The sequence below is a fragment of the Lactuca virosa genome, chromosome 7 (genome assembly GCF_052849685.1).
Source record: "Lactuca virosa cultivar CGN04683 chromosome 7, Lactuca_virosa_CGN04683_v6, whole genome shotgun sequence".
Taxonomy (NCBI): Eukaryota; Viridiplantae; Streptophyta; class Magnoliopsida; order Asterales; family Asteraceae; genus Lactuca; species Lactuca virosa.
The window spans coordinates 40,312,765-40,340,456 of NC_136432.1; positions in this window are offsets into that span (position 1 = coordinate 40,312,765).

Sequence of the window (27,692 nt, forward strand, 5' to 3'; positions counted from 1 at the left end):
TGGAAGTCTTGATGTACTTGGCCTTAAGAACTTAGCCCCAATAGTGTGGAAGCCTCAAATGAAGTCACAACACATCAAGGACAAAGGTAGGACTTGAGAGAGAATCTCCATGCACTCTAAAACCTTCATGAACTCCAAGAACATGCACACACACTAGGGGGTGACTAGGGGTGGCGGTTTTAGGTCATAACATATGTATTTATATGTGTTGAATTCTAAGAGTCATGGGTATAACCCAAACCCATATCCATGGATTTTATGATCCATGGTTCATGTGGCCCAACTCTTTATGTATCCGTACATAAACTTGGTCCAACATGGATCATATGCCCAACACATATAAATATAACTAATTACCATAATCAGTCCCCATATTTTTAATTAGTCTCTTTTGATCACTAAATTAATTCCAAATTAATTCTTGATCAATACTAATTAAAACATATGATTTCATATTAATATATTAGAACTTATAATATATTAATAAATCATATATAACCTCTTCTCTCAAAAGTCCATCCTAACAAATTGTCATGATGATATGCAACCCAAATGGACCATGCTACTCTCGGGTCGAATACATACCAATAAAAGTTATGGGCTTAGACACCTAATCCAACACTTTTAGCCTTATGAAATGCACCAGGATTTGATGGAAATGTACCATAAAAGTGCTCGGCAGGATAGGTATGAAATCATAGCCTCCATGATTAGTACCAAAATGAAGGATGGAGAGTCTATCACGTCCCACTTGCAAAAGATGTAAAGGTTTGTGGACCGCTTGCTGAAGCTGAATGTCAACTTCGATGAAGAGTTGGCCATAAATATTATTCTACACTCTTTGCCTCCTTGTTATGATTAGTTTCGTATGACCTATCATATGAACAAGGAGGAGGTGTCTCCAAGCAAGCTTCAAGGTCTTTTAAGGACTGCTGAAAGTAGTCTTAAAGGAAAATATGTTGTTTCTACTCCTACTGCTGCTGCCCTTGTCTTGGCAATTGGACATGGGAAGGGAAAGAAGAGGAAAGCTTCCTCAAAGAGCCACAAGGGAAAGTCCCATGTTGGATCCTCTTCTAGTGGGTCCAAAAGTGGTCCTGCTACACCCTACTCAAATCCAAAGGAAGCAGAGTGCTTCCGTTGTCATGAAAAAGGGCACTGGAAGCGAAGCTGTCCCAAATACTTGCAGGACATAAAGGATGGGAAGATCAAAGCCTCATTCGCAGGTATTTATACTATTCTGTCTAATAACTCATCAATTGCTAATTCTTGGGTCCTTGATACATGATGTGCTCTTCACATTTGTTCTGATTTGCAGGGTCTAAAAAGAAGTAGGGATGTGGAGCACGGGAAGATGAAATTGATCATGGGGAATAGGAAAAAGTCACATGTCACCAAGATTGGAGTTTATACTTTATTGCTTAGCAGTGGGTTAAATTTAGATTTGAATAATTGTTGCTACTCGTCAGATATGGAGAGAAATATTATTTCCTTTCATAGTTTGTATAAAAAGGTTTTACATTTTCTTTTAATAATGAAATTGGTAGTATTAATGCTTATTATAATGGTGTATTTTATTTTGAAGCATTGCCTTGTAATGGTATATATGAAACTATGATGGTTGTAGATAACTTAGGAAATAATGTGTTGCACATCGATTCGTCGAATGGCTGGATAAAGCATGCTTATGGCATTGTCGTATTAGACATGTTAACAAGAAGCGCATAGCCCAACTCCAAAAGGATGGAGTGTTGGAGTCATTTGACTTAAAGTCGGATGACACTTGTGAATCTTTTTTTCTTGAAAAGATGACCAAGTCACCCTTCAATGGTACTTGTGAAAGGAGTGAAGGTTTGTTGGATCTCATACACACCGATGTGTGTGGACCCATCAGAACCGCCACAAGGGATGCTAACCGCTTCTATGTGACTTTCACTGATGATTATAGTAGATATGGGTATATCTACTTAATCAAGCATAAGTCATAAACCTTTGAAAAGTTCAAAGAGTTTAAACAAGAAGTGGAGAATCAGCTGGGCAGGAAGATAAAGATGCTCTGATCCGATCGAGGAGGAGAGTATATTAGTATGGAGTTCCAAGACTATCTTAAGGAATGTGGAATTGTTTCACAATTGACGCCACCTAGGACACCAAAGCTTAATGGTGTGGCTGAGAGGCACAATCGAACCTAGCTAGACATGGTTCGTTCCATGATTAGTCGAGCTTCGTTACCTATCTCATTATGGGGGTATGCCTTAGAGACTGCCGCCCATATCCTTAATCTAGTCCCAACTAAAAAGGTTTCCAAAACACCTCATGAGATGTGGACAGGGAAGGTTCCCTTGTTAGCACACATCAAGGTTTGCGGTTGCGAGGATTTTGTGAGAAAAGAGACTCACGACAAGCTCGAACCTCGCAGTGAGCGTTGTATTTTCATCGGTTATCCACAGAAATCCTTTGGATATCTCTTTTATAGACCGAGTGACAATGTTGTCTTCGTTTCAAGGAGATGAGTCTTTCTCGAGCGAGAACTCATATGCCAAGAGGAAAGTGGGAGTGAAATTGACCTTGAAGAGCTTCAAGAGTTAAGCGATGAAGGAACCTCAAATACTAGCGCTCAACCCGAGGAGGAAACTCCTGTTGAACCGATTGACGAGTCCTTACCTCTGAGGCATTCTAATAGAGTTAGACAGGCACCTGAGTTTTATGGTTTCCATATTACTACTGAAGGTGACACATTTATCAGTGATGGTACACTGGTAAACTTGGATGAACCTAACAACTACAAGGAAGCCATGGCAGGCCCCGAGTCTGAAAAATGGAAGGAGGCTATGGACAGCGAGATTCAGTCCATGTATGACAATCAAGTTTGGAACTTGGCTGACAATGTACCAGGCCGTAAGATAGTCGGGTGCAAATGGATCTTCAAGAAGAAGACCGACATGGATGGGAAAGTACACACATATAAGGCAGGATTGGTTGTGAGGGGCTTTACTCAAACTCCTGGAGTTGACTATGATAAGACCTTCTCACCAGTGGCTAAGATTAAATCTATAAGGGTTATGCTAGCCATAGTTGCATTTCATGATTATGAAATATGGCAAATGGATGTCAAAACCGCTTTCCTTAATGGGAAGTTGGCTGAAGATGTTTACATGAATCAACCAGAGGTTTTTGTCAATGCAAAGTATCCTAATAGAGTGTGTAAGCTTGAGAAATCTATTTATGGATTAAAGCAAGCATCTCGCAGATGAAATCTTTGTTTCGATGAGAAAGTCAAAGAGTTTGGTTTTTCGAGAAGCGAGGATGAGTCTTGTGTATATGTCAAAGCTAGTGGGAGTATAGTTATCTTTCTGGTGTTGTATGTGGATGACATACTGCTCATAGGAAACAACATTCCAACCTTGCAGGAGGTGAAGTCCTGGCTTTAGGAAGTGTTTCGCTATGAAGGATCTCGGAGAAGCTGCTTACATTCTAGGGATAAGGATATTGAGAAACAAGAGTAAAAGAATAATAGAACTTAGTCAAAGTACTTACTTGGATAAGGTTTTGAAACATTTCAGCATGGAGAATTCCAAGAAAGGAGACTTACCTATCCAGAGCAATACTAAACTGAGTAAGACTCAGAGTCTGAGTACAGAGGCTGAGATAGCAGAAATGAGTCGAATACCATATGTTTCTGCAGTTGGCTCGATCATGTATGCTATGACATGTACTCATCTCGATGTTGCCTTTTATTTGAGCATGGTCAGTAGATATTAAGGGAACCCTGGTAGAGCTCATTGGACTTTTGTAAAGAACATTCTTAAGTACCTACTGAGGACTAAGGACTAGGTCCTTACCATTGGTGGGAGTGATGACTTGAGAGTGACAGGGTATAGTGACACCAGTTTTCAGACCGACAGAGATAATTTCCGCTCTCAGTCGGGCTGGGTATTTACCCTTAATGGAGGAGCAATAACATGGAAAAGTTCTAAATAGGAAACTATAGCTGATTCAACGTGCGAATCAGGGTACATAGCAGCAAGCGAAGCAGCAAAGGAGGCAATATGGCTGAAGAACTTCATTGGAGACCTTGGAGTTGTACCAGCTGTAAAGGAGCCTATGAATATTTTCTGTGACAATGAAAATGCAGTTGCCTTAGACAAGGAACCAATGGATCATGGTATATCTAGTCATATCGACAGAAAATATCACTTTATAAGACATCAAGTAGAAGAAGGACTACTCGTAGTGAAGATGATATCGTCAGAGAAGAACCCAACAGATCCCCTTAGAAAGGGACTCAGCAGGGATAAGCACTTGCTGCATGCAAGGAGTATTGGGCTGAAGGACGATATTAGTTTTAATGATTAGATAAATATTTAGAAACTTGTAATAGCTAAAATGTAATTGACATTTGATGATTGAATAAAAGGATTTTTATTTATAAGTAAAGTTACTATCTTGTGTCACTTATTTACTATTGTTTCATTTTGCATGTTTTGACTTCCAGAATAATAAGATCATTCAAACTGTCCACAGTCGATCATACTTTGGGAGTAGGTTATGTAAGTAGACTGTCATGAATGGGTTTGTAAGATTGTATAAGGTGTTAGACATTGCAAAGGTTTGCTACAAACATTCATGAGTGCTCTTAAAATAAGATTTGAGTATTGGACTAAACCCACACTCACATGAATCACTTCATGGAATTTATCACGAGTGATTGTGAGATGATAATATCGTATAATTTTCAAACCGAGATATATGAGTTGTTGATTATGACTTGGATGTACATTGACAGTGCGAAACCGCATCAGTAACTTGATGTTATAAAACGTGCTGTTGTGTATGATTTAACAAGTAGTTAGTACAAGCATATATGTCGAATTTTATCTGTTCCTTTTATCCTAAGAGGATTAAAAGCGATATCTTGGGCCCCTCGATGATTTTGTTTTGACTTATGTGATGGGCCTGGTCAGGACTAAATTGATGTGTTCAATTAAGTTCTATGTCAAACAAATCAGAAATCGGGAAACAACTGCTGGACAATAAGTATGACTATGTTCCATGTATTTGTCCGCATGATATCTTGAAGAATAGAGGATTATATGATCCCTTATCTAAATGGCGTGTCAGGATTCGACATTGGCTTTTAGAGAGCTACGATTGCTACTCGGATTTTGAAGCTACATTGACAATTATAGTTATTAGACTTATCCAAGTGGGAGACTGTTGGATTAGGTGTCTAAACCCATAACTATAATTGGTATGTACTTGACCCGATAATAGCATGGTCCATTTGCGTTGTAACACTTTGGAACAATTTGATAGGATGGATATTTGAGGAAGAGGTTATTGTGATTTATTAATGTATTATAAGTATACTATATTAATTGAGAAATCACATTATTTAATTAGTATTGATCAAGAATTAATTCGGTATTAATTTAGTGATCAAAAGAAACTGATTAAAGTTATAGAGACTGATTAGGTAAATCAGTAATACTTCTAGTTGGACTCATGAATCATGTTGATTAGAGTTGGACTAAACCTTTGTGAGAGTCCAACAAGGTTTAGCCAAAAAGGCCTAAGAAATATGAAGAGTCATTAGGGTTTGCATGGTTGTAATCCTAAGCTATAAAAGAAGTCCCTAACACCCTAAAATCGGCCCCTATGCATGCTAAAGTAGAAGCTATCCGATTTTGAGCTCCCAAACCTCTCACTCAAGTTCATTCTCTTGTTCTTGGTTTGTTATAAGACATTTGAGACATCACACTTGAGGTGCTAGGATCCTAAAGGTCAAAGACAAGCAAGCTACTACACAAGGTAATCTTCTAACTGTTTTTATGATTCAAATGTTGCCTTGCATGCTAGTTTAGGCTTTATGCTTTGGAAAAACAATGTTGCATGTATAATTACTGAAAAATTAGATCCAAAGCATTAGGGTTGTATGTGCACCATAGGAATGTTAGAGTACATAAAACCCATCACCTCCCACCGCATCACTGCCTCAAGCTTGGCTGGATCAACCAAAATGCCCTCCTGGTTGATGATGTGCCCCAAAAACTGTACCTCTCGCAGCCAGAAATCACACTTGGAGAACTTGGCATACAACCTCTCCGCCCTTAGGGTCTCCAATACCTCTCCCAGATGATGCTCATGCTGCTCCTTGGTCTTAGAATAGAACAGGATATCATCAATAAAAACTATCACCGACCGATCCAGCATCGGTCTACACACTCTGTTCATGAGATCCATGAATGTTGCTGGGGCATTGGTGAGCCCGAATGGCATCACCACGAACTCATAGTTCCCATACCAAGTCCTGAAAGCTGTCTTCAGTATATCCTCATTCTGAATCCTCATTTGATGGTATCCCGACCGTTGATCAATCTTGGAAAACCAAGACGCGCCCTGCAGCTGATCGAACAAATCATCGATCCTCGATAACGGATAACGGTTCTTCACCGTTAGTTTGTTCATCTCTCAATAATCAATACACATCCTGTGTGACCCATCCTTCTTTTTCACGAACAGGATCGGAGCTCCCCATGGGGAACTACTCAATCGGATAAACCCTCGGTGTAGCAGCTCTTGAAGCTGCGTAGATAGCTCCTGCATCTCGGGCGGTGCTAGCCGGTACGGTGCCTTTGCTATCGGTGCGACACCCGACACTAAATCAATGCGAAATTCCACTTGCCTCTCTGGAGGAACTCCCGGTAACTCCTCGGGAAAGACATCACAAAACTCCTGTACAACCGACACACTACCCATATCCGCCGTGGGCTCAACCCTCGTATCCGAGATATAAGCCATAAATCCCGTGCATTCCTGCTGCAGAAATCTCCTAGCCCTCGCAGCTGAACAAATGGTTGGCCCCTACGAGGCCCTCTCACCATGAATAACCAGTTCTCCCCCACTTGGGGTTCGAACCCTCACCAACTGGAGCTCGCAATCGATCATGGCCCCATTGGCCCCCAACCAGTCCATCCCGACAATCACCTTCAACTCTCGCAACGATATCAGGACTAGATCAACACGAAACCTCTACCCAAGCACATTCAGGACACAGTCCTGATACACCCTCGCAAAACTCACAGCGCGGTCATCCGCAATCTCCACCTTGAGCGGTGAATCCAAAGTCCCCAGCGCATCCCGAAACCTCTTGCTAAGTGCAAGAGACACAAACGATCGTGTAGCTCCTGAATCGAACAAAACATTAGCCGACATACCATTGACCAAAAAGATCCCTATACATAAGCACAATGTATACATAAGCAATGCAAATAAACATGGAGCAAAGAATAATAAACACGTACCAGCTACGACGTCTGGCGCTTCCCGAGCCTCATCGGTAGTCAACTGAAATGCGCGGCTCTTCACCGCTGGAGCATCCGCCTTAGCAGGGAGGCTATCAGTAATCCTCATCGTGGCGAGCGCAGGACCGGCCACTGCTCCTCCCCCTCCCTGCAACCTCGGACAATCGACCTTTTATGGCCAGTCTGGTTGCATTGGAAACATATCAGGACCTTCTTGGGGGCAATCCCTGCTTATGTGACCCTGCTGGCCACATGCGTAGCATCCCGAGCCTGCTATCTGAGAAGCCCCACTGTCCGGTTTACCGCAATTGGCACACCGGCCCCGGGCCTGCTGGCCCCTACTAGAAGTGTCTGAGGTCTTAGGCTTTTTAGCTTGACCTACCGTTGCCTGTGCCTGCTCCGGCTTCCCCTTGGTGCGGAAGTCCATCTCCATCTCCCGCTCATGGTCCTTTTCCACCATCTCCTTCAGGGTCTTGCACCCTTTGAATCTCACAAACTCCCGGATATCATCCATCGGCATGGAATGATATCTCGTCCTCCGCATGTCCTCATCAGTATCAAACTGTAGGATTAACAATGCTCGCTCCCGAAACTTGGCGGTGATCTCCACCATAGTCTCGGTGGTCTTCTGGAGCTCCTGGAAATCCCTCACGACCGTTGCACCTCAATAGCTGGTGCAAACTCCAAGTCAAATCGCCGAACGAACTCGGCTCATGTCATCTCAGCCACACCGGCTGCTCCTACCTGACTAGTCACCTCGCCCCACCAGTCTCGGGCTTTTTCTCTCAGCATACATGAAGCAAAACCCACCTTTTCTGCATCCGGGCAAGAACTCGTGCGATGGGCGTTCTCGATATCCGCCACCCAGCGTCGGCTAACAATGGGGTCCCTAACCTCGAATACTCCGGCGCTCCGCACGCCTTGAACTCCCGGAACGAGGGATTTCGGGCCCCGACCTGGCCCGCAGCAATCTCGGCTCTGAATAACCTGAGCCTCTCCTCTATACTCTCCACCATAGCCTCCTTGACCGTCCCAAATATCACTGGGGTAGCATCGAGGATGCCCTTCATCACCTCGGCTGCAATGAGCTCGCGCGGCCTCTCATCAATGGGCTCAGTACCGCTGCCCGACCCGGATCCAGATCCCGATCCTGATCCTGATCCTGATCCCTCTGCTCCAAATCGTGTCACCACCATGCTGATTTGAAATGTCATAAATCATAATGATCAGGATATCTATATAGGGCATCTTTCCACACCGGTCCTCCTTAGAGCTGTTAGATCTAACACTGGTTCAGGTACAGGTCCTGTGCTCTCAGTAGTATGGGCCCAATACTACCTTCCACACAGACCTGTACCTTTCCCAAGGCTCTACCTGATAACTCCAATTCGTCCCAATATAAATTGTATCCCATAGGCTACCACATATCTCAAATCCCAGGCTGTCCCAAGATTTGCTCTACTCACATCAATCAGACCAATCATAACAGGTTGCCTTTATACATGCACATTATACACAGAAAAGGATCAAATAGACTTTCGAATAAGAGATTCTACCCTATGACCACAACCAAACGAGGAACAGGAAATAAGGTCAAATCAATCATTCCAAGGCTATAAGCTCCTAACCGTATACAATTTTAAAAGCATACACATAGCAAGATCCATACGATTATCATAGCTCAAATATTAGTATAACATGGCTAACATATTGTGGAACTACTTACTTGGCTCGGCCGATCACGCGCGTTGCACTCTCATCTTTTCCATTCTTTAAAAGCTTTAAATTTTATTTTATTTTTGAAAACAATTTTACCATTTCCTTAGTTTGAGTCCTGACACACCCGAGAGTACGCCTGAATCCCTCAAACTAAGGCTCTGATACCGACTTGTAACGACCCAATTTTTCAAAAGAAAATTTTCATTTTTAAATAGTCAAAACACTTTTCCATAAACCATGAAATCTCAATACAATTGTTTTTAATTTCATAAAAATGCCTGAGAGAGTGCACGCCGTGTCATCAAGCCTTGCCCTTGCCCTTGGGCTCAGATTTACCTGAAACAAATCCACAATTTGTAAGCTAATGCTTAGTGACTCCCCAGGAGCATACCCCACACACAATCCACATAACATGTATCATATTAGCTATAAAAGCTACATATATCACATAAGCCACGCATACTAACATATAAGGATGTCGTGGGCTCCTCCCAGGGTCTTATACCTACATGCCATGGGCTCCCCCATGGTCTTTACCTAGGAATGCCACGGGCTCCCCCATATGGTCTTATATCCAACTTCCACGGGCTCCCCCCGGGGTCTTCCATGCAATAGCATAATAATCAACTATCATATCATATATCACAAAAGTATCTATCATACTACATAACTCATACATAAACATATAAGGATGTCATGGACTCCTTCCAGGGTCTTACTCAAATGTGCCATGGGCTCCCCCATATGGTCTTATATCCGACTGCCACGGGCTCCCCCCCAGGGTCTTCCATGCAAATATCATATCATCACTAGCATACCACTAAGCATATATCTAACTATCACACCACATATCTCTAATACAGCTAGTGTACCACATATCATAAAATGGGCCGGCCTTGGTGTCGTAGACCCATTGGTATGGTGAGAAGACTCACCTCTCGGATGCTGAACTGACAAGCTAAGATCAAATATATCCTACCTGCTGCTCCAACTCAACTGCCTATAATCATCATGTGATTAACTTGTCACGATCCCAGAATACCATAAATACCCTCAAAGTCAACCCTGGTCAAAGTCAAGGTCAACAGTCCATGTTGACCTTAACTCGTCGAGTGCATCCAGCAACTTGTCGAGTTAGTTGTTTGACTTGTTAACTCGCCGAGTTACCTTTGTAACTCGTCGAGTTCCTCCCGAGTCCATTCCACTGAATCCCGCATCAACTCGCCAAGTCACCCTAGTGACTCGTCGAGTTCATCAAATGACCATAAAACTAAAGTCAGTTCAGACCAAAACCCTAATCCTTCACTGCACTCATTCAGAAACTCATAAACGGGCAAACCCTACCCCGACTCGTCGAGTCAGCTAAGGGAATCTATGAGTTCCTTCAGTCCCTTTCATGTTCAACCCTTTTCAGTGGGATCTAAGGTCTCAAACTTCAGATCCAACCTCCCCTAGTGCAGATACCACGTAAAGTTGCAAACTTTACGTGCATGCAAGGCCCTCCAAGGCTATAACATCAAAACTAAGCTTCCTACAAGGTTTTAGTGCATGGAAAGGGGCTAAGCTATATAAAGTGAGCAAATTTATGTCATTGGAGACCTGGAGAGGTCCATATTTGGAACCATGTCTTTGTGATAAGTCCAGATCTGAGTTTGACTCCATTTTGCACCAAAAATGGCCATTTACTTCCAAGAAAAGGGATCTAAGCAACTAAAGATAAAGGTAACGACTTTATACCTCAAGATGGTGGCCAATACAGAGTAGATGTCGGATCTACTGCTTCTCTCCTTGCTCCTTCTTCTTCAAGCTCTAAAATCCATCACAAATATACCAAAAATGCTCACAAAAGCTCTTTCTCTCACTCAAGAAGGTGCAAGGTCCAACTAGGGTTTTCTTTGGCTAATAGGGTGGTAAGGGAGGCCACAAGAGGCAGATTATGCTCTTTAAATAGGATGCAAACCTTAAAAATTAGGGTTTCTCTCTATAGCGCCTACTCGTCGAGTTGGGGCCTTCCGACTCGTCGAGTAGAATCCAAATCCCGCGTCCTCATAATAGTCTCTACTCGACGAGTTGGAACACCCCAACTCGCCGAGTCCATGAACAAAACCCTAAAACTTAGATAAATTAAATAATACCTGGAACAGGTGTTACAAGTTTACTGTCGAGTCCTAATATTTGTTGGTTTTGTGAGTACCCTATAAATAGGTTAAGTATAGTAGAGAGTCGTAACATCTTTTTGGACACTTGTATGCATAAAATTTCTCCGTACTCATTCTGGAATATATTTGAGCTGAAACCATATCTTATTTAGATCTTCGTGTTTTTTACTTACTCTGATTTACTTTTGATTTATCAAAACATAAATGAAAACATCCTTTTAATTGATATTAGAGCCGGAATCTACACATCGATAAAGGAATCTTTTCACGTTTTCATCTTATTGAATCGATCTTTCTGATTTAATTATTGCACAAGATAGAAACATAATTCTTCGTTTGAGCGATTGTGATTCATCGATTATGCGTTCGTTTTGTCAATTGATTTAGCATCCGATTCATTTCTTTTCAAAGAAAATCCTCTTTCTACTCAATCTTATGGAACATCTCAACGTCAACACCATGATGAATTACACAAACTTGCTTGGATCTGCTACCAAGGTTCCAATGTTGACCCCTGAGTACTACAATCAATGGGCGGATCGTATTGAAGACTATCTCACCGGGATTGATGAGGATCTTTGGAGATCTATTGAAACTCGACCATATCATGCTGATTTGGTTCAAGTTGTTGGTAATGCCGGTGCTACTAAAGACATGATCGCTCAAGGCAACAAGAAGAAGGCGAATGACAAAAGATGCCTCCGTGAACTGCAAGGATATATTCCACCTGTTTCTTATAACTATGTTCAAGGTTGCAAGATAGTGAAGGAGATTTGGGATACTTTAAAGGAGAAGTACCAAGGGAATGAAAGACCTAAAAAGAGGTTTGTGACACAATGCTTGTCGAAATTGGCCGATTTTAAGCAAAAGGAGAATGAGACTATCGAAGTGTATTACGATAGGTTGAATGAGCTTATCTTTAAGTGCAACAGATATGGAGTTGCTCGTACCACCTTGGAGTTCAATCTTACCTTCGTTTTGGGACTATGAAAGGAATGGAGAAATATTTGTCTCCTGATCAAGATTCAAGAGAATTTCGACATCTATTCCTTGTTGAATCTATATAACATACTAAAGGCACATGAGTCGAAAGTGAAGGAGATAGATGAGGAGAACAAAATGAATTTTGGAGGTCCAATGACACTAGTCTCTAAGCCAAAATCAAAATAGATTTAGTCTGATGAAGAAGCAAAAGAAGGAGAAGAAGGTTTTCTACTCAACTCCGATGACGAAGTTGTTGCCTATTATTCCAATAATAGGGTGAAAAAGTTGTACCAGAAGCCAAATAATGGGAATTTCAAGAACAGTTCAGAGAAGAAGTCATTGAAGAACTCTGGTGCAGGACAAAAAGGTGTTGGGAAAATGGAGAAGAACGAAGAAGAGAAGAATATTGAGAAAAAGTTGAAAGGTGATTTTGTTTACAATTGTAACTGTTGGAACAGATACAATCATTTTGTGAAGGACTGCATGTTAAGGAAGAAGGAGGAGAAGAAGGAGAAAGTAAAGGATGAAGCGTACTACTCGGTGAAATTAGAAGAACTTTGTACAAAGTCGAGGAATCTTTCCTTGATGGCGAAGGGTGTTGATGATAATGAAGGTACATATCAAATATGGTCCTCTAGCTCTGATGACAAAGAAATGTGTCATCCAAACCATGGAGTCTTGTTCGTAAAACATGAAGAGGTCAATCTGGAGGAAATAGCTTGTTTGATGATGAAGAAGAAGATATATGGAGAATAATAAAGGAGAAGAGAGTGAAGAAGAGGAAGAGAAGTTGACTGGTAGGTGCTTCATGACCACTTCCCCAAAGTCACCAATGACTGCAAAGGTACATGATCTTTTTGTTTCTCTTAATGTTCCTCTAAATTCTTACCATGCTATCTTATCTGACTTTGATGATACTTGTTCTTACCTAAATGATATGTTGATCTCTATGAGTAGCAAAGCGGAGAAATCTAAGTCCTTACTTTATGAAGCACGTAATAAGTTGGAGGAGAATAATAGTATAATAGAATGCTTAGAGTTAAAAATTCTGAACATTATGATTGATAGGGATTCGATTTATATAGACAATAACATGTTGGTAAAACAGAGAAACATTTTTTGTAATACAGCTAAGCATATATACAGAAGATTGATTGGACTTTATCATTCATCTAATATATATAAAGTACAACATAGGAAGCTCCTCCTATTTATAAACTTCAACAGAGAATTAGTAGACGAGACTACTTTTGATTGTGAAAGTAAAGTAGCTGAATATGATACTATTCCTAATGATTCGTATGTATATGGTGTTGTGAATATTAATGATTGTTTGGATGCTGATGAATTAGTTGATATTGTAAATGAGATCTTGACCAAAAGCGAACAAATTAAAATTTTGAACATGACTGAGAAACCGACACAAATTACTCAACAAAATTTTGTTGATATCGAAGATGATTATGACAATATCAGTGAAATTGAGGAAGAGGAATGTGTTGACTGTTCAAAATTGTATGTCATTAATGTCACTTCGTTAGCTAAATGCAAAGAAAATGTTGATTCAACAACGAAGCTAAACAATGATTCTCCTTCGACACCCAAAGCTGATGATTCTCAAGACTCAGTTGTTGTTGAGGACATAACGAATAATGAAACTGACAGTGACGATGATTCTTGTGAAAAAGAAATTTCATGATTTGTTGAAGCTCGAGTATTTGAGGACACTGAGGAATTTACAAAAAAATTGAACGAAAAAGGAAAACATTTTCTGGAACAAAATTCAATTCTTTATCCAACATGCATTAAAGGACTTCCAAACCAATTTTTTGTTACAACACGAAATTGTTACAATGTTGATCAAAAAATAAATGAGATGTTAAAAGAAAATAATGAAAAAGTAAGCGACGAAGGTTTTTACTCTAACCAAAATGTTGTGGAAAATGATTTGAATCAAAGGTCCAAAGTTTTTCAACGTCTAAAGAGTCAGAAAACTTTTTCCAAAGAAAATAAAAAGAACATAAATGGAGTTTGGGTTGTGAAAACCACAAAGCCTCATGTCGAAGGCAAAACTGAGAAAAGTTGTGAGAAGTCTTTACCTAATGATTTAAACAATCAAAAGGCAAAGACTCAATCTTTCAAAAAGGATGAAGAAAAATTTGTTTCTAAAGAAGCAATTTCTAAAAGGAAAGCACAAAAAAAAGCTTATTGGAAGAAACGAAAATATTTTCAAAAAGAAAAGAAATTAAAACAAAAATCATCACAAGGTCAAGAGAAGAAGTTTTCTCAAAATTCTAAAACTCATACTTCAAAAGAGCCTACGAAAATGGTTCGCAAAGTTGTCAAAAATCAAAATGGTTTTTCACAAAAGACAAATGTTGTTCAAAATTCAAATAAGGAACAAAAATCTAATGGTCCAAATTTTATTCAACGAAGTGCTCAAAAGAATTTTCCTCAAAATAATGTTCAGAAAAATGTTCAAAGGAACTTTTTACAAAATCAAAGGACTTTTCAAAAGAAATCTCATTTTGGATATCAACATCGGTATTAAAATCGTTTTCAACAAAGACCACAAAATCCTGTTTCACAAATGAATTTTACTACAATGACAAATACTGTGAAGAAAAATGTACCATCTAAGTCTAATGGTCCATGTTTTCCAAATCCCGATTCAAGGCACAAATTGAATGTTTCTTTTGTAAAGGGAAAAAATAAGATGAAGAATTTTAATCACTGGTTTAAAGGAAAAGGAAATCAATTTCAATATAAAAAGTATTCTCAAGAACAAGTCCAAAAGGATTGTGAGAATTACTTGAACGAATCAATGAGTAGAAGTACTTTGTCACAAGAATCATTAACGAAGCCTTCAAAATGGCAAGAAGATAAAACAAAGAAAGTTGGTTTTTCTGAGAAAAAAGGTTGAAAAAGAGAAAATCAAAGTTAAAACTCGCCATTGAATGACTATATTTTTGAGCCCAAATCTGAAGAAGTTAACTAAATTGATAAAATCAAAATGAAAGTTCGTAGTTGGATTTTTAGTTCGTCATTGCACACCACATTTCACACTAATATCCAAGGACCCAAAAAGCCTTGGGGACCTAAATCTCTCTAAATGAGTGCAGGTTCTATGTGACGAGCAATATGACAAAAGTGGTATATCGATAGTGGATGCTCACGTCACATGTAGGGGTGTAAGTGAGCCGAGCTACTCGTGAGCTACTCGGGATCGACTCGTTAAAAGCTCGACTTGAGATCGAATTAAACGAGCCCGAGTCGAGCTCGAGCCTAAATATGAGGCTCGTTTATTAAACGAGCTCGAGTCAAGCTTCAATTAGTGGGTTCGCGAGCCTAAACGAGCTTAAACGAGCCTACACACACACACACACACACACACATATATATATATATATATATATATATATATATATATATATATATATATATATATATATATATATATATATATATATGGAGGCTCGTTTAGGCTCGATTAGGCTCGCGGGCCCACTAAATTGTCCACGAGCCGAGCTCGAGCTTCATTTTCAGGCTCGAATCGAGCTCGAGCTCGAGCTCGAGCTTCCTCAAAATTAAACGAGCCGAGCTCGAGCTTGGTCAGGCTCGGGCTCGGCTCGGCTCGTTTACACCCCTAGTCACATGACAGGAAGTAAGGAAAACCTGAGGGATTTTAGGAAGCTAGAGAATGCATGAGTGGTGAAGTTTGGGAACAATCAGAAATGTAAAGTCAAGGGATATGGGAAGGTGAAAAATGAAAATTTTACTGTAAGAAGGGTTGCTTACATCGAAGGTTTGAAGCACAACCTTATAAGTGTATCTCAACTTGTTGTTGGAATTAGGAATCAAATTAGTTTTGATGAAGAAGGAAGCATGATATCGAACAAAGAAACAAAGCAAGTTTTGTTAAAGTCAAAGAGGAAAGGAGATTTGTTCACTTTGGACATAAAACCTATAGTTGGCCTTCCCTCAATTTGCTTGCTATCAAAGGCTACTTCTGACCTCAGTTGGCTTTGGAATCGAAGACTTTTTATATAAATTTCAAAAATTTAAATAAAGTTGTCTTAATTGATCTTGTTCGTGGGTTACCTGTTTTGAAATTTGGAAATGATTCTTTTGTTAAGAATAAATCCGAGATGACGAATGCGGAATATCAAGAACAATCAAGAATCGATCACCATCATATGCAAGTAATTTGTCAAAGGTTTAGTGTATATTGCTTTTGATATGAACGTACTAAGAAAACCCTAATCTGAAAAAGTTTACATCAAAAGCTAACCTAATGATTATTTATAGGGAACATAAAATATTTACCAAAAATATAAAACTCTAAATAACCAAACATGCCAAATCAGTTTCAATATCTCAAATACTCAATAATCTCCCCCTAGATGTTGAAATTGATGACACTCACGATTTTCGATCTTCTTGGCATTTCTCCCCCTAAATTGTGAGACTCATCAGTAGGCGGGGTCTTTAAAGCGAGAGAAACAAATAGCATCTTCCAAATGCGAACTCCCCCTTGAATAATCATCACTCTCCCTTGAATCTTCAACAAATACCATGGAGAGAATCCGAAAAGTTAAGAAACCTGTCATAAGGAGCGAGTTTGCCAAAATAGATCTTAGAAACCTGTCATCACTCCCCCTAAATTGTGAGACTCATCATAGAGTAACTCGTATAACCCGCTATGTCATAAGGAGCGAGTTTGCCAAAATAGATCTTACAAACCTGTCAGATTTGATGAAAAAAAAATCCTTTTAGAATATTCGCAATCCTCAAAATAGTAATAATAACAATAATAATAACAAAAATTAATTTTGTATTTTTCGATTTTTAAATTTAGACCAGAAGAATAGAATAACAAGCAATTTATTTAGAAGGGTTTAAAAAGAATGAGACCAAAGAAAAGGATATGAAGTTATATTTTGGAAAGAAGGGGTTAAAGTGGTAAAATCCCAAGAATTTGAAAAGAATTTTAGATATTGGGTTGAAACTTTTGATAGTGGAAAGAGCAGGGACTGCAAATGAAACTTGAGGTGTCTTCTACAATTGAACGGGATGAACACACGATTTAGTTGACTTCCAAAAGTCAAAATCAGTTTTGATCGCAGGCCTCTAATAGCCTTCGTAGTTCCGATTGCGAGACCTGAGTTCCGATTCCGAATGATGTGAATGTCCGATTCGATTCGTTCCGAGGATCGGATTATGAACACCGATTTGATTAACCTGTAACACTGAACTCTTAACGATTTGATTAACCTGTGACTTCCGATTCCGAGAGATTAAGTTTCCGATTCCGAGACACCGGTTCATTTCGATTTTATCTGATTCCGATTCCATAACTATCAACGAATTCTGATTCCGAACCTCCGATTTGTGTTACAAATTCCGAATCCAATTGTGATTTACAATACTGAGGCTTGAAACTCCGATTGCGAATCGATTGCAACTTCCGAGCCTAAAACTCCGAACTACAGAATTCCGAACGACTCCGAGCGCTCGGAAGTCGGAACGCCTCGGAGTCCAATGTTACTTCCCCAGAGTAAATTCCGATCGATGTTGTAACAATTCAGATTTTGACTTTTGAGAACCGATTTCCATATGGATTCAGAGTGTAGATTTTTGATTCCTAACCCATTTCAATCCCGTAAAGATTCCGACTATGAACCAGAATGTACCAATTTCAGATTTTGAAGATGTACGATTTCCGATTACATTGTCGATTAAGAATTCCGAATTGAGACCTTGGTTCTTCAACTCCGATTCACAGAACTGAATAAGTTAAACCTCCGAAAACATCCTTCACATTTTAAAGAAATGACGCCCTTAACTCCGAAACTAACCAATTTTGTGTATTATTCCGCATCTGACCCTTTATTTGCAGTACATTGACAACTTGCACCCCTTTTGCTTAAATGTGCCAGATGACGGCCCTCTTTTTGTAGGAAAAATCACTTTTCACCAACTTTTTCAACTTTTTTAGCCTTTTGTCATTTCGAACCATTAAAAATCAATAAAAAATGATTTCTTTATCAAAATTTCATCCTTTTGACTTAATTTTCGTCAGTTTTCACCGGATTTTGTCCCCTTTCTCGATTTTTTTTTGATAAAGGCAAAACTTTTATGAAATCTTTGGTACCCATTTAAAATTCAAGATTGAAGTTGGTTTCTTGCACACCCATTTATTTGAAGAAAATCGATCATCTTCTGAAAATAATACACGCTTTTTAGTTGGTAAACAATAATTTCCAAAAATTTCATTAAACCAACCAAATATTCTTTTCTCTTTCCTCCAACTTCTAACATTTTTATCTGAATAGAAATGAGAATTGAAGTTTCTTTGAACATGCTTGACTTCAACTTTCTGAACTTTTTCACAAGCTTGAGGGACTTGTACCTTTGGCATCCAAACTTTCTTCATTTTACTCTTCTTCATCTTCTTCTTCTTCTTTCTTCTTTCTTCTCAGATTATGAGGCTCTAAATATGATTTTCGGATCTGAACATGTTCATTACATTTCGTGATCTAAACATTAGAAGTCTTTTGAACACAATCATTAGGGGTTTGCTAAATCTGAACATCTTGTATTATTGGCTTTCTGTAAGGAACCATTCCTTCAAAAACATCATCAGAACAAGAAAAATCATTTGTTTGGGTTCCAATAGAGCAAAACTTCTTCACTTTCACGATTTCACTTTGAGATTCGTCTTCAGAAATACCAAATTCAGAATGTAACACTTCTGAAAAACTTGAACTACTTGACTCCCCCGCAACAAGAACATCTGGAGTCACCTTTTCTTCAGAAACATAAAGAACATTATGAACTTCACCAAGAACACCAAGAACATCTTCCTTTTTCTTTTCAGCTCTTTTCATCTCCAAAATCTGTTGTTTAGTTTCTCAATCTAAATGTCTATGGATAATACAAAATTGCTCTAATATTTTCTCATTCTTATATAAACCACACATATAAATACATGTGTATTCAAATATTTTCTTATCAACAAAAAGATTATATAACTCAGTAACATCCCTCAACGTACATTGACCAAGAATATGCCACATAGTCACCTTGTTAACACCATAGATGTCACACCCCCAAACCAGAATGGAGGAAACATTCGGGGGTGGATGACTTCACGTAGTATCATAACAGTTGAATATTTGTAAAGAAAGTAACCCAACCATCATAAATATAATAAATGTTACATCGTTGCATGTAATACATGTTTCAAAAGAATATTACAAATATGATTATTTAAAATGTTTTGATAACAGACGCCTTAGCGTTCCTTCTCCAAAAGCTGATGGTCACCTGTATTACTGATTCCCTGAGAAATACAAGTAGTTTCGAAAAAAAGTGTCAACAATTAAGTTGGTGAGTTCATAAGTGCTTTTGTACTAAAATTTGTATGTCTTTCGGTAAAATAATTGAACGTGTTTTCCAGAAAATCCAATATTTTCTATGTATGTGTGATAGTTTGAAAAAGTGCCAAAGGCTGGGATGCAATAGTATCTTTTATGCTAAAATAGTGAAAGTGGATTTATACATATATAATGTAACACTGAATGCATTTAAGAGTCTCGTAAATCAAAATATTTCGATATTTCATGTGAGATTTATAACCATGCTATTAACCCAGACTGCATGTAACAACGTTCTTCAGGCGTTGCAGTGTTATGACGTTTGTTACCCCAGACCTACCGGTCTAACTGTAGCTAACAGTTTAGGTGCGAGATTGCAAGTAAAATATTCGAAACCATATAAAACGGTGCGTATTTGAACATAAGTTTTTCTCGTGTTTCACTTGTATTTCCCCCCCTAAAACATGAAAAAGGCGTGAAAATGTAGGGGTATGAACTCACCTGGAAAGTGTGATGATTTGAAGAAAACGAGACTTTACTCGGGTAGCGCTTCGACCGGGAAGGGGTAAGTTTCTTGGGATTCTCGGAGCTTCGGACCTTCATCGGAACTTGGATATGTAACCGGGGTGTCGGGGTCGTCTCGTGATGCTAAACATAGAGTAGAAGTGAGAGAGAAAAGGGAAATGAGCAATGGAAGTCGGAACCCACACATCTTATTTATAGGGGGCTGCCAGGCTTCGTACGCTCGGCGTACTCCAAAGTACGCGGGGCGTACCTCGTACGCTCGGCGTACCCTCGTACGTCAGCGATGACGTCTCCGGTCTCTGGTCTTCAGATGGGATGGTAGTAGAGGGTGTAGGGGCGACGTGGCCGATCCGAGGCCGTGCATTGGGTACGCTGGGCGTACTCCGAAGTACGCTGGGTGTAACCCTTCGGATAAGCCTCGACGTGTGTGCCCAAAATTTCAAAAATGCATAACTTTCGCATACGAGCTTCGTTTTTGACATTCTTTATATCCACTCGTAGGTGAGAATATAATCTACAACTCTCGTTTAGACTTCATCGACAAATTTTGACTTTATTTTTAATAATATATTTTTAACAGGACGGGACAGGATAAATCCGTTAAAAATTCATAACTTCTTCATCTGACGTCCGTTTTCGTCTATCTTTTTACCGTTGTATTACCATTGACGAGATCTTCGATACTCGTTTAGGTCGTGTTGGCTAAAAGTCGCTCGATCTCTATTTCGAGTTTTTAGCTGTCTACTGCTGTTCCGAAACTTAGAAAAAACATAACTTCCTCACACGAAGTCAGATTTGGGCGTTCTTTTCATGCATGCTCACGGTTTAACCTAATCTATGACTTTCGTTTAGATACCTAAGGCTAAAAAGTATTTTATTGAAATTTCACTTTTTACGCTTAACAGTGTTTTACTGGTTGTGTCGCGGATTTTCGATTGGTCATAACTTCTTCGTTATAACTCGGATTTGAGTGTTCTTTATATTTCTAAGAACCTTGACACAATATTTAATATTTTATGTATCCCAACTGAGACTTTAGAACACTTCATTTTTGACATTATTTTATTACATCAAATATAGTTTATAATATTTGACTTTTTGAACATTACATTGACTCGAAATATCGGGTTGTCACAATAGATTGGTTTAGTAACCTTTAATCCAAGTTCAAAAATGGAGTCAAACAATAAATTCATTTCATACATTAGATCTTCAACAAGCCACTGAACTTGAAGAGAGAGAAAACGGATCTGAGATGGTTTCTAGAGAGAGAAAACGGATCTGAGATGGTTTCTAGAGAGAGAAAATGGATCTGAACACAAAATCTTTGACAAAACACGAAATTCTTCTTCTATTTTTCTTCCAAAACACGAATCAAGAACAAATTTAGTGAAAGAATGTGTAGAAGATAACAGATCTGAACAAGATTTTGCAATAATACGAGATATTAGACTTTTTCATTTCAGAAAACTTACAAAACTTGAAGAACAAAGTGAGATTCATGATAAAATATCGCCATAAACAAGATCAATTCTTGTAACAATCACTGAGATCTACAAGAACCTGCTCTGATACCACTTGTTGAGAATAAATATGAGATGTCGAATGTGGAATATCAAGAACAATCAAAAATCAATCACCATCATATGCAAGTAATCTGTCAAAGGTTTAGTGTATACTGATTTTGATATGAACGTACAAAGAAAACCCTAATCTGAAAAAGCTTACATCAAAAGCTAAACTAATTATTATTTATAAAGAGCATAAAATATTTACCAAAAATATAAAACCCTAAATAACCAAACATGCCAAATCAATTTCAATATCTCAAATACTCAACATCTTTATGTGCATCATGCGAAAAGGGAAAACAACATCACCAAGGTCATCCAAACATAATTGATTCTAAGATTGTTGAACCGTTGGAACTTCTAAAAATTGAATTGTGTGGTCCTTCGACTGTTGAGTCTCTCAATAAGAAGTACATACTTGATAATATTGATGATTTTTCACGATTTACTTGGGTTTTCTTTCTTAGACAGAAGTCAGAGACATCCCAGGTGATGATCGACCTCATCAAAAATATAGAATTGAGCTTAAAGAAGAAAGTTCGCAGAATCAAAAGCGACAATGGAACTGAATTTAAGAATCAAGCACTAGATTCGTTCTTGACGAATTTCGAAATCTCCCATAATTTTTCGTCTCTTTACACACCTCAGCAAAAGGTGTCGTTGAAAGGAGGGATCGTTCATTATGCGAAGCGGCTAGGACGATGCTCACATATGCGAATCTACCTCAGTAATCATCGACGCTTTAACATCACACCATATGAAATCATTAATAAAAGGAATCCCAATGTCAAATTTTTCTATGTTTTTGGTTGCAGATGCTTTATCATGAATCTCAAATATAATCTTTCAAAATTTCAGACGAAATCCGATGAAGAAATCTTCTTGGGATATTTACACAACTCTGTAGCATATAGGGTGAAGAAAAAAAGAATGAGAAGAGTAGAAGAAACATTCAATCTCACATTCGATGAATACTATGTCAAAAGAGTTGAACTCAAATTTTCACAGAAACCAATACTTTCTGAGTCTAATGACGAATCTAAGAAAATGCTTACTTTCGATATTGATTTTGATTTACTATTTGGTATACCTGAAAGGGAAATTAATGTTGCGGTTATGTCGAAGACAATCAAGTACCGAAAGAATCAAAGCACTCAGATGACTCAACAATCACTAATGGACGAACAAAAGATCATTCTTCATCAACATCAAGTGTGAATGATGAAAAAGGACAAACTTCGTCATCATGTCAAGTCGATAGGGAGCACCTGAATTCTCAATCTCAACTCGAGGAGGAGTTGTTACCTTCGCAACCTGATGTTGAGGGCGAGCAACAAATAGCAAATCCAATGGTTGAAGGGGAGCGAAGTGGATCTCATAACAAAGAATGTAATGATGCTCCAGGTAATGAAAATCATTATGTTAATGATGATATTTCCATTACAGATGAATTGTCCAAAGCTGAAGAAACATATGAAGATGCACATTTAGAGTTTGATCCATCATTTCCACCTATGGAAAAATGGACTAGGGTTCATCCTAAAGAACAATTTTTTGGTGATCCTAATTCTCGTGTTTTAACACGAGCACAGGTTAGAGCTAGGAATGGGGTTCTTAATGTTCATCAAGAATATTGTTTGTTTAATGTTTTTATTTCAAATATCGAACCAAAAACAATCAAGAATGCTTTAGAACATCCCGATTGGGTTGTTGCGATGCAGTCTGAGTTGGCTGAATTTGAATGAAACAAAGTTTGGAGGCTTATTCCCAAACCTGAAAATATTTCGATTGTTGATTTAAAATGGGTCATTAAAAATAAAATGGATAAAAAAGGTAATGTGGTTCGCAACAAAGAAATATTAGTCATTAAAGGTTATTCTAAACAAGAAGAAATTGACTACGATGAAATTTTTTCCCCTGTCGCAAGGCTCGAGGCTGTACGAATTTTTATTTCTTATGCAGCTCACAAGAATTTTGACATCTATCAAATGGATGTGAAATGTGCATTTCTCAACGTTATACTTGAAGAGACGGATTATGTTGAGCAGCCACCTAGATTAATAAATGATAATTTTCCTTATCATTTTTATATCATTGAAAAAGCAATTTATAGGTTAAAACAAGCACATCATGCTTGGTATGTGACACTAACCAATCTTTTTTGAAAATCACTAAATTTAAGCAAGGATTAGTTGATCCCATTCTATTTTGCAAGAAAGTGGGGGAATCATCTAACGCATGTTCAAATTTATGTAGATGATATAATATTTTGTTCTATTGACCCTTCATTGTCAAAGGAATTTGAAGATTTAATGAAGAGTCAATTTGAAACGAGCATGATGGGGAAAATAAATCATTTCTTGGGACTGAACATTCGTCAAAGCAGGGAAGAAATATTCATTAATTAAGAAAACTATACAAGAAATCTGCTTAAACGATAATTTTCAAAGGAATTTGAAGATTTAATGAAGGGTCATTCTATTTCGCAAGAAAGTGGGGGAATCATCTAACGCATGTTCAAATATATGTTGATGATATAATATTTTGTTCTATTGACCCTTCATTGTCAAAGGAATTTGAAGATTAATAAACGATAATTTTCCTTATCATTTTTATATCATTGAAAAAGAAATTTATAGGTTAAAACAAGCACCTCATGCTTGGTATGTGACGCTAACCAATTTTTTTTGAAAATCACTAAATTTAAGCAAGGATTAGTTGATCCAATTCTATTTCGCAAGAAAGTGGGGGAATCATCTAACACATGTTCAAATTTATGTTGATGATATAATATTTTGTTCTATTGACCCTTCATTGTCAAAGGAATTTGAAGATTTAATGAAGAGTCCATTTGAAACGAGCATGATGGGGAAAATAAATCATTTCTTGGGACTGAACATTCGTCAAAGCAGGGAAGAAATATTCATTGATTAAGAAAACTATACAAGAAATCTGCTTAAACGCTTTGGAATGACGAATTGATCAAATGCGAAGGTTCCCATGGCTGTCGGTACACGCTTCTGTCCTTCGTTGGATAAGCCAGTTGTTGATTTAAAGACATACCGAAGCATGATATGTTTGTTGTTGTACTTAACTGCAAGTCGACATGATATAATGTTTTCGATTTGTAATTATGCCAGGTACCAAGAAAATCCCAAGGAACCTAATCTCACTGCTGTTAAGAACATTTTTTGATATCTACATCGAACCCCGACACTTGGATTGTGGTATCCATCAAGCACAAGATTCTTTATTTAAGTATTTTCTGATGCTGATCTAGGGGGTTGTCAACTGGATTGCAAGAGTATGACTGGAGGATGTCAATTTCTTGACATGAAACTTGTGAGTTGGTAGTCGAAAAAGAAGACATGTGTATCTATTTCCACAGCTGAGGTTGAATACATTGCTGATGCGGCTTGTACTTCTCAAGGGATCTGGATCCAAAATCAATTACGTGACTATGCGATTAACATGAAGAAAATTCCATTATATTGTGACTCTCAAAGCGCAATTCGCATGTCATAATCCAGTTCAACATTCCAAACAAAACATATTGCACTTCAATACCAATTCATCAAAGATAATGTTGAGGATGGCAATATTGAAGTTCATTTTGTTAAAACAACAGACCAACTTGCTGATATTTTTACAAAACCACTTGACGAAAAATTAATTTTGAGAATTTTAAATGTATTTGGAATGATGGAAGCTTGTTATGTTCCTAATTCTAACTAATTTTTCTTAGATTTGATTTGCAAAGTTTTAGACTAACATTCATTATTGACATACTTTCTTTCAGAGGTTATTGTTCATGTTCAGTGCTTTGACCCGCTTCATTTTCAACATTGGCTCTTACTTGTTCACCAAATATCTTCAAATAATGAATGAGAAGCTAAGGAACGATTGATGAAACGACGAATGGGAAGCTAAGGCTTGTGTCAGGTAATAACGAATGGGAAGCGCATACTTATGGGAAGTGATAACAAATGGGAAGCATATACTTATGTGATGCAATAGCGAATGGGAAGCATATGAATTTTTTAAACGATAGAAAAATGGGAAGCATTGATACTCTTGACAACAATTTGTTATCAATAACGAATGATCAACGTCGGTGATATCCTTCTTTTTATTTTAATAAAAAAAGACAAAAACACAAAAAGATTTTCTTTATTTTTGTCTTTTCTTTCTAAAATTCAAAAATCCAAAAAGATTTTCTTTATTTTTGTCTTTTATTTCTAAAATTCAACAATCCAAAAAGATTTTCTTTATTTTTTTCTTTTCTTTCTAAAAACTAAAAATCTAAAAAGATTTTCTTAATTTTTGTCTTTTATTTCTAAAAATAAAAAATAAAAAAATATTTTTTTCGAATTATAGAAGTGTAGGGATTCTCGTTACCTTTTCGTGGATATAAAGAACGTCGGAAATGGATAAGGGATGCAAAAGTTATGACCATTTGAAGTTTAAGGGGTTTTGGGCCAAAACGTGTACGCATGGCGTACCCGGTAGGAACGCATGGTATTCAAGAAGGAAATTGGACACAGACCATGTTGAGAATGTAGGGCGTTTCCCAACGGAACGCAGTGCGTTCGCTGGGCAGATTCAAAAGCTCGTTTTTAGGGTTTGGTCCCTTTATAAGCATCATTTGGACCCAAACCTCTTCCATTCTTCAGCCTCCATCCTCTCTAACTCTAAGAATGAAACCCTAGCCTCCATTTGAGTGATTCTTGAGCTTCAAAGGGATTTATGTTTGTTTTGGTGCTTGAAGAAGAATAAGGAACTTCCTGAAGAGTCATTGCTTGACTAGGAGCTTTTGGATCGAAGCTTTGTGCACCTAGATCTATCTTCTGGAGGTATAAAGTTTCATCCTTGACAACTCTTTCATGTAGATCTAGCTAAGTGGTATTTTGTTATGGTTTTGGTCCCTTTGAGGTGGTTCTTGTGAGTAGAAGTTACTCCAGAACCTTTGAGCTTCATATTTGGTCCTTGTTGAGGTCATGGAGTCATAAAGTTTGGATCTTGAGGTCATGGAGTTATGCTAAGTCATAAAGTTGGAAAATTTATGACTTGAGAAGTCCCTTTGAATCAGATTTGGAAGTTTGGACTAAGGTCTTAAGGTAAAATCTTGCATCTTGGCCTCTTTATGGAGTTAGAAGGCCTGAAATCATGATTGGGTCCTTTTGGACCATGCAAAGGTGCCAAGTTGACGACTTTATGGCTTAATTCACTGATAGGAAACTATTTTTAGGATTTGAACTTTGGACTTAAGGTATTAAGACATTAGTGTGATTTTTGCTCCATGGTCGGGAACCCCGTGCGTTCATATCGGCAACGCGGCGCGTTCCGGCATCGAGTCCCGATCGGTGGTCTGGCTACGAACGCCCAGCATTCCGCAAGGGAATGCCCAATGTACGGTCCAACAGCGGGCTTCTTGGGCTTGTTCATGTTAGGCTTCAGACTTGGATCATGTTGGGCTTTTTGGCCAGAGGGTTCTTAGAGTTTTGAACTTTTATTTGGACATGTCTAGTTCGACCAAGATTTTGTATTGGGCCTTGGTGGGCCTAATGGTTTTGAATTTTAGTGGGCCCAATGGGCTTGAATCTTTGAGCCATCAGAGAATTATTATTGGACCAGGAATCGTTGGGCCTTTGGGTAAGGCCCAAATGGGGTTGGGCCCAATTTGGAAAATTAGGCCATTAGTGGGCTTTTATGGATTTTACAGTTTTGAGCCTTGTTGGTTTTGGGGTTGGGCCTTAGTTATGAATCTTGTTGGGACAGGGGTAAAATGGTCATTTTACCTTAAGCATGGATTATGGATCGTGGTTTGGTACCCAATTGCTAATTGGGTGATATTTTGGTATTGATAGCTCGAGGAGTTTCCAGGGTAGCAGCTAAGGATTTCTTGCAGTGAGCTTCAGCAGTGTGAGGTGAGTTACCTTCCTGTAGAAGTGGGTCGAAGGCACCAATGTTGGCCCACTAGTATTTGTTTACAGTAGAGATGATTGTCTTTGTGATAATTGTCTGGTTTGCCACTGTCTGTTGAGATTTAAGTGC